Source organism: Triticum urartu, chromosome 5 (genome assembly GCF_003073215.2).
Source record: "Triticum urartu cultivar G1812 chromosome 5, Tu2.1, whole genome shotgun sequence".
Lineage (NCBI taxonomy): Eukaryota > Viridiplantae > Streptophyta > Magnoliopsida > Poales > Poaceae > Triticum > Triticum urartu.
In genome coordinates this window covers 659315460-659324552 of record NC_053026.1, presented here as the reverse complement: position 1 = coordinate 659324552, position 9093 = coordinate 659315460, and the positions used below count along the sequence as shown (strand labels likewise).

The following is a 9093-nucleotide window of genomic DNA, read 5'->3' as shown; positions in this document are numbered from 1 at the left end:
GATCGTGAAGATGTACGACTACATCAACCACGTTGTGCTAACGCTTCAGTATTCGGTCTACGAGGGTACGTGGACAGACTCTCCCCTCTCGTTGCTATGCATCACCATGATCCTGTGTGTGCGTAGGAAAATTTTGAAATCCCCAACAAATATGAGTCTAAACCTAATAAATGCAACCATCTATGATATTTTTCACTATGAAGGTAATATCATAGAGTAGTGTCATGACACTAGTCTAAGTTACTCCGCACTATGACTGGCCTTTATACTACTAATTTCAAAGATCGTGTGTGTTTTACAATTAACTTTTCAAGCTGTTTAAACTTGTGTTTCTAAAATAATCCAGATAAGATTAACAACCATAATATAACCCATCTGTAATTGGACACATCTATGTGAGTCATGTGTCATAATTAAATATACAATTTATTTATGTATGTTCATTTTCTTTTTTTATCAGGCCTATAATCTGACAACAAACCTAGCTCCTTCCAATTACTTTAGTATTGTACTCGGATGATCTTTCTGGTATATTATTTGATACTATATTCCAATACTAATCTTCATTAGTATTTACTTAAGTACACCTTGAGTATGTATAGATTCCTCAACTTATAGTTCCATCAACAATAATTGCATATGTAGTGAATTATTATTTCCAAACGGGATTAAATAGTTTTAGGACATACATAATCCCTACTTCCCGGTCACATTGACGATGTTGATGTGGCCATCATTATGCTCCCTCTCCAATGCCTTCCTCTTAGATCCAGTTGAGACATTCTTCTTCCTACCTGTGACATCATGGAGCCTCCATCATATTCTTTCTTTCGGGCGCGGTGATGGTGCGCTGCTGGATTCTAGATCTTTTACCCTTTGCTCCAACTCTTTGAGATAAGCTATCGTTTCTACAAGGATTGATGCTTTGTCAACCTGCAATTAACAATGATCCAGAAAGAAATTCTATGAAAAATAATGAGGTGCAATTTCCTAAAAAGAAATGTGCACAATATAACTAGAACTTCTTTTAGAAGGCAATATACTAAATAAAATTGAATATTTCCATACGACGGAGAATATTGCATCAACTATTACCTTGTGAATGGACGGGACTAGTGACTTGAGAACTAGGAACATCTCATTGAGCCTCTCCCGATGCCTTCTCTCTGATATGACATGGGCCTTGATGTTACTTTCCCGAGCTCTCGCCATGGTGCCACCACCACCATTGTTCGTCCATGCACCGCCGGCCACAATTTTCTTCAGCAACTTCTGTGACTCCTTGGTGACCCGCGCATCCTCTTCTTTCGACTCCGTTGATCTCCTCCAAGCTATAAAACAGGATGGTCGAGTGCCTTCAACGGAGCTACTTAAAGTGACATTGACATCTTCCGTGCATGGGGCATCCATAGCCGACACCATTTGCAGGGAAGACATAAACTCAAAGGACCCGTCCAAGATCCAGTTGTCCTCGAGAGCACGCATGTCCAACCCCTCGAGGAGGACGTGGGACTCATCTATCTCCTTTGTGATGCACTCAAGGTCGACATCAGAAAAACACTCGACCTCCCTTAGCTCAGAGATCGTCCCCTCAATGGCGTTGTGACCGAGGTCTTCGAACACGATGTCAGCCTCGCCAGTTCTTTCTGCTAATGATGGGTTGGAGCTCGGCTCCTTTGACTCCAAGCATGCTGGGAATGATGCTAAGTGAAGCTCCCAGAAAGATGTGCCGATCAAGTGTACCATGTTCGAATCCTCCAAAACCTAGCAAGTCCATCGATGGCACTTTGTCAGTAGCACCTCATTAATATGGACTGATGAAGGGGGAAAACTTCACCTACTGTTGATTTCATAGTTTGTCTTTCCTCATGCAAAGAACAGTTCATACTAGCATGATAAATTTCTTTTGTTTGCCAACAAAAATAACCATGTTTTTTAATGAGTTATACTCTCTATGTTTCTTTTTAGTATGCATATACAATTTGGTCAAAGTCAAGTTTTGAAAAGTTTAACTGACTTTATATTAAAAATATGAACATTCACAATATGAAATCAATATTATCAGATACGTCATGAAATATATTTTCATACTATATAGTTTTAGTATTGTACATGTTCATACTTTTTGATATAAATTTGGTCAAACTTTGTGTAGTTTGTCTTCAAACAAATTTTATATGCGGAGTAAAAATAAATGGAGGGGTTAATAAACATGTTTTTTGACATAAAGACTGCAAGGAAGGACCCTACAGTAGTTTGTGCAACAAACCCAAATTGCAAGTACCATGCCTTGAACTTGAGTTAATGGGAAGGTATCGGCCCCTTTCCACCACTAGGCTATGCCTTTAACATGTTAGTAATAGTCTACACACTAGTCTATCATGATGGATCATTGTTGACGAGTGGATGAATCTGTTAGAATTGACACACATCTCAGATTGTTTGGACAAGGAACATGTATGTGGTAAGTTTTAAGTTGTGATCCAAATTCCTATAAAGGCTAACTTCTGACAGAGTGGAGTGGAGATCCATCGTCGGGAGGCTTGAGCCATAGTGGAGATGGGATTTATGGATCAACATCGACCTATGTCACCACTGCAATATATATCCTTTGTAAGACGCCGCATGGCATAAGACCATCGTTGTAAATCCCCGGTGTTTGTAACCTCTTCCGATATAGGGAAGTTTCGCTGACTAGCACCTGTAGTTTTTTCCCCTTCACATTGGAGGGATTTCCATGTTAAAATCTTGTGTCCCTCTGTGTCGATTTGATCTTCTCCGTTCTCTATTGCGTGGCGTATATCTAACAATAAGTGTGTGATGACGGATTGACACATTGCTGATGGTTGTACACAAATCCATCTAGGATAGCTGGGCCTCTTTGGTTAACAAGATTCTAAAAATGCAGGAATAGGAAAAATGCAGCATTTAGATGGCATGAGATATTGAATCCTATAAGAATAGGAAAAATTTCTATTCACTAATGCTGAGACACTCTATACCTTTGACAAGAAAATTGAATTTTGCTAATGGTAAAAAAATCTCATAATAAGACAATATGTTATAGTGTTTAGGCCTAAGGATTTGGTTCTAATTTCACTAAAGCCAACTCCTTAAGCCTACACCCTAAACCCTATTCTAAGTTGGGTAATATCTGTGGCATGCATATCCTAGATTTTTTATTTACCTGATTTCCTAAGAATAATTTAGTCCAATTACGTTGCTTCCATCATTTGTAAGCATGTTTGTCTCCTATCGAATTTTGTACGCGTAACCAATTGTGTATAAGTAGGCATTGTCCGTGGTTACATGATCCATCAGGAGAAAGAGTGCTTACCATTCAAGGGAACAACGTCCTCGGTCTAAGCTATTCTTTTGTGAAACTACCTAAATGAATAAAACTAGCATAGGCTTGTTTTCATATGGGTAGCACAGGTACTCTATTGACAATGGTGAGTAAATTTTCTGAAATAATATAAGCGCTACTTTCTGTTAGCCAATTATAAAAGCATGAACAATTGTTTACATCAGGTTAATTTATAGACTAATTCAAGGATATACACCATGCGGTCCTCGTATATGTTATTCCTTTACCACATGACTTTCTTGCATGAACAAATGTATTGGGGAAGGGGTAACATTTCAGGACCGCCTGATATTTGACCTTGATTTTGTTTCTGACTTAGTCATATGTAACCCATTGGCCATGATTTTAGTGTCGGTCATTAGAAGTTAGTGCTATATGCAATTCTGATGCCATTTAAATTGATTGTTTATTGCAGAGTTTTTGAGGCTTTTCTTATCTTGTGATGAGACAAGACCCAGTTCCATGTTCATTAGATAAATAGATCACAGCTTTATACATAGCATGTAGCTAACGATGCTATCTATAAACTTGCCATCTACATTCTTGATGAACCTCGACTTGCTCTTGTGGCATTTTCATGGTCTTAAGCTTACATTCAACTACTTTTGGCCAATTTCTATTGGCTTTCATTGAGGAGCTTCGTGCAATGCTGCAAGACCATCAGATTTATTAGACAGATATATCACAACTTTGTGCATACCTAAGCTTGTTATTCATAAAGTTTACATGTATATGCCTAATAAACCTCAACTTTCTTTTGTAGCATTCACACGATGTTGAGCTTACATTAAACTAAGTATGAGATTTTTAATATTGAATCTTGCATTGCTAAGTTGAATTGAATTTTAAAAACATGGATCCTGTTTCGGGTGTCACATCCTGATCATGTGGTTATGGTCTTGGAAAGACATTGGCCTCCTCATCTTTCATCACCCCCTTGTGAAGGCAATGACGTAACCAAGGTTGTCAGAATCACGATTTTGAATCGGATCAGAAATCTGATGGTAGGATCGCAAATCGTAGAATCTTCACTATCATGATCGTAAAAACGTAGATTCTATGAACTAAAATTGTAGAATCAGAGGAATTAGTTTGTATCGTAAAGTCGTAGAATCGTATAACAGAATCGCGATTCTGACAACCTTGGACGTAACCAAGAAAGCAAGATATTTCATTTGTTGGCAACTTATTAGATTTCTAGAACTATGCCTATTAGATTTCTATAACTTCTCATTACATTGCAATTTAGGATTCATGGTATGGATGTACTTCCTCCGTCCCAAAATATGTGTCTCAACTTTGTTCTAGCTTTAGTACAAAGTTGTAGTAAAGTTGAGATACTTATTTTGGGACGGAGGGAGTATTATTCTGTTGGCTGTAAACTATGTAATGTAGATGAAATCTTAGAAGCCTATTTTTTTTGTGTATATCTTGATTTGTATGTGCTTAGAGTGCAATATGTTCTCAGCAACTGGGGCTGCACTGCTAGCAGTAGGGAACATATGTCACCACTGACGGATAACTCATGATAGATCGCCCACCCGTCAGTTGAGGGGTTTAGTGACCCGTTAATGATAAACTATTCTGTGATCAAGGAATCTATAATAGAAGCTGTTTGGTTGCACCACATGAAAAATGCACGAACTTTCCTATAGCATTAGGTGCAATGCATAATTGTTATAGAAACAAGGGGAAAATTCCATGAGGTTAGACTCAGTGGAAATTCTAACTTTGGAATTGCATCTAAACTAGACCGCATGAATAGTTCACATGGTTTCAAATCCTACAGACCAAACAAGTTTTATAGGGGGGAAATCCTAAAGAATGAAATCCTCCAAAATTTCTATGAGATTCCTTTGAACGAAAGAGACCCTCATGACTAGTAAAAACCCTACAAGGGTAACTAGTCGGCAAAACAAAAGAAAATACGCCTTGGGTTACTGAAAACTTAGAGTGAAAATCATGTGCACTCACAGGATCCGACGTCCCGAGCTCGAGCACGCCACCCATAAAGGGAATGCATACGACTGTCTGGAAAAATACGACCATCTTGAGATCAGAAATCTGAGTAGTATACACATACTCCCTCCGTCTGAAAATACTTGTCATCAAAATGGATAAATAGGGATGTATCTAGAACTAATATACGTCTAGATACATCCCCTTTTATTCATTTTAATGACAAGTATTTCCGAACGGAGGGAGTACAACGTTGGAAGGGTGAAGTAGTGTGCTGACCTTAATAGACGCAGTCTTTTTTTTTAAGCGTCCGGTAACGTGAGCAGGCACCAAGATATTAGTAGTTAGTTAACGACCGAAAGATGTACACAAAGCGTGGGTAATTGGGATACCTTTGCTAAGAGCGCGCGCTGGAAAGTTTTGGTGTCTGCGAATTGAGCGTTGCACAGCCAAACGTGTTGATTGCTCACAAAGCTCTTGCCTGGCAACCTGACAGTAAGTATATTAACTTACACAGCCAAAAATCTTGTGGTAGTTACATTTACATGAGTTTTGTATGTTGTATGTAGTATCTGCCAAATCGTAGAGTATGTACGTGTACTATGTAGTATATAAGAATATTTTGGTTGTATATATTTTTTTTATGTACAAATATGAAGGTGTTATAAAAATATTCTAAACACTGTGGACTCACATGCAACTTTTTTCATATACATCACTTTGAAAAAAATCTTATATATATATATTTAGAATGATAAAGTAGTATATATGCTATCACATGACAATATATGATACATGAGGGTAAAACTACCTCCGAGTGATATGATATATAGATGCCCAAATGATATGAAATTTGGAGAGCACCTCATGCACCAAATTATCTACCGCGCAAAAAAATTGAATTTTTTAATTTTTCTGCTATTTGTTTTGAAATTTTTCTTCATCATGGATGCAGATGAGCCTGGGCACCGAATCGCTGCTCTTATTTATTTCATCATTGTTTTACACTATATTAGCATCTATATATTACTCAACATATATTATTTATGGTAAAAAACCGGACGATGAACCGGCGGCCCAATCGATAAAAACCTGAACCGACAACTCACTAGTTTGGTCAACGATCCGATTTTTAAAACTATGATCATGGAAAATAGGGAATCTCTAGATGATGAACAATATCCTATATTGACGCTTGGTTTAGGTATGTAACAATGCAAATAAATTTTGCATAAGGCTCAGATCCCCATGCACTAGAGGGCAAGTTGTACGGTACATATATAGGGGGTGTACCCACCGCACTAGAGGGCATGCTTTGCTTCTCCCCGGATCGTGAGTATAGATGGAAATGAATCTGCACGACGACTGATATAAAGATGCTAATCCATGCATCATCAGATAAGATATGGGCATGAAAGGCTCAGCTGACTCGTCGTACATAAATCATACAAATAGTGTGGCGTGTGTAGCATTGCTCGTTCTATTGTCGGAAGATGGTGAGTATATATTAGTATATGTGGTGGAGATTCAGAGCAATTTCAATGGGGCGACCCATTTCGTCCGCGGCCGTCCGTTTGGATTGGGGCGGACAAAAAAGCCGGTTCAACGCGCCGACCCAAACGAACGCGTGTAAGCTTTCGTCCGCCTGCTGACCCATTCCTGATCCATTTTTTAGTTTGATTTGCGTCGGTACGGACACAAGACGAACGCGCGCGCGCTCGCCCTCTTTTCTCACCGGGCCCGCTGGTCGGTGGCACATTGGATTCACACCTTCGCCCGCCTGCTATGTCGCCGACGCCGTCGGCCATTTTTTCAGATAAAAATGGATACATAGATAATTCTAGCATACACAGATAAAAGAAAAGACCACTACTCGTCGCTTTCTGACTCCGACTCGGTAATGTCCTCCTCCGACGTCTGAATGTAGGCGTCAGCATGCTGCTCGTCTTCAAAGTCCCAACCCGACGTTTCTCGTAGCTTCAGTTTCAATTGAGCTGGCTGCTTCCGCGAACGCTTGTCCTCCCGATATGCGGATCGCTCCCTCCTCCTCGCATCCCTCTCCAACCTCCTTTGCTTATAGAACTGGCGTTTGTCGACGATGTCCTACGGGAAGGCTCCGCGCCACACCACCAAGGCTTCCACGTCCTTCTCCGCAATGGCGAGGCGACGCTGCCGCCTCCGGTGGACACGACGATCCTCGTCGGTGAAAAGCCGCGGGAGAGGCGCTAGATCCTGCGCCCGCAGGCTAGACACGTTGGGAAAATTCATATTCCGGCGAGGTCTCAGGAGGCGCCACGCCGCCGCGTCGTGCGCGCTAGCCGCCTCCTCTGCGGTGTCGAAGGTGCCGAGGATGAGACTTTTCTCGCAAATCAGATCTCGGAGGAGAAGGCGCCGGAGCGGCGCTCGCGGACTCCGCAAAAATCCGAAGCGCACATGTGATGGATCGACATGGTGGCGCAGAGGCGGCGAGAGTGGGCGGCGGACAAAGTGTGGAGGGAGCACCTTCTTTATAACGAGCGCCGGCCGCGGCGCGCGCGCGAACCTTTCCCGCGCGCTGGAGCGCCAAAACCAGCGCGCTAGGCCGCTTTCCCCCTGCGCGCTGGAGCGCCAAAATCAGGACGATGGCATGATCTAAAACGCGCGCGGTCATGAAATGGGTCGGCCCGTTGGGTGCACTGCCGATCCAAAACTAAAAAAGGACGGACGGCGGACGGATGACCGACCCCAAACGGACAAACAGCAAATAAAAACGCCGTCCGTTTGGGTCGGCCGTTGGAGTTGCTCTCATTGCTCGTTCTATTGCAGTATGCGCAGCTGTTACGTTGTGGGACTGATATTTGTTGAGCGCCTAATAAGAATAATGCAGCTGGACAGAGGGAGGGAGGGAGGGAGTAGGTACGTACCCTTGGCCAGGTCGGAAGGTGTAACTCATGCTTACGGTGTAGTACCACTCGGCGTCCCCAAGATCCTCCGGCGACAGCGAGGCGGCAGGACGCCTTGCCCGGCGGTCGGAGTTGCCGGACAAGAGCGACTCGTAGAGCTCCCTCAGCTGCTCACTTGTCTGCAGGACGAGGTTGTCGGCAGTCGGTTCCGTCGTGGTGATCTTTCTCGTCTTTATCTCGCCGTTGTAGAATCCGTACTTCCACGCCAGAACTCTAGAATACAAATGAAAACAAACCCACGGGCCGGATATCATATATAGCTGTATACATGAAAAGTACTTACGAACCCTGAAAATAAGGTGTAATTACGTACCCTGCAGGTGGGTGTGGGTCTGGGCGCGGAGGGCCGGTGAAGATGGACCAGAAAATGGCGTAAGTCCAGTTGATGCTCCTCACAGCAGCAGCGAGCTGGTACCTGAGCTGCTTCCCCCACGGCGGTTCCTGCTGGCCCTGGCCGGGAGCAGCAGCTGATACTGATAGCGCCATTGGTTACCTCTGCATTGCATTGCATGAACACATGGTGATCGAGCAAACAAATTAAGAATCTCCGTCCGAAAAAGCTTGTCCCTCAAATGAATGTGATGCTAGATACATTCATTCAAGGAACAAGTTTTTTTAAACAGACAGCAGGAGTAGTGTCAAAAGCGCTCTGGGACCAAGGGTGTAGAAAAGTAGGAAATTAAGCTAGCCAAGAATGGGGAAAATTCTAGCTGGAACAGAGTTAAAGCTTACTTGAGTTGTACATGTGCAGACTGCAGAGCAAGAAGGGCTCCTATATATATACTAGTCCCCTCCAATCTCTCGCCATTTAACAACCTGCTACAT

The 9093-nt window shown here is 42.3% G+C and overlaps 1 pseudogene; it reads right to left on the bottom strand.

Annotated features, from left to right (window-relative positions):
* Window positions 1-696: 696 nt before the first annotated feature.
* On the bottom strand, window positions 697-8754 carry LOC125507681 (annotated as a pseudogene).
* Window positions 8755-9093: the final 339 nt, after the last annotated feature.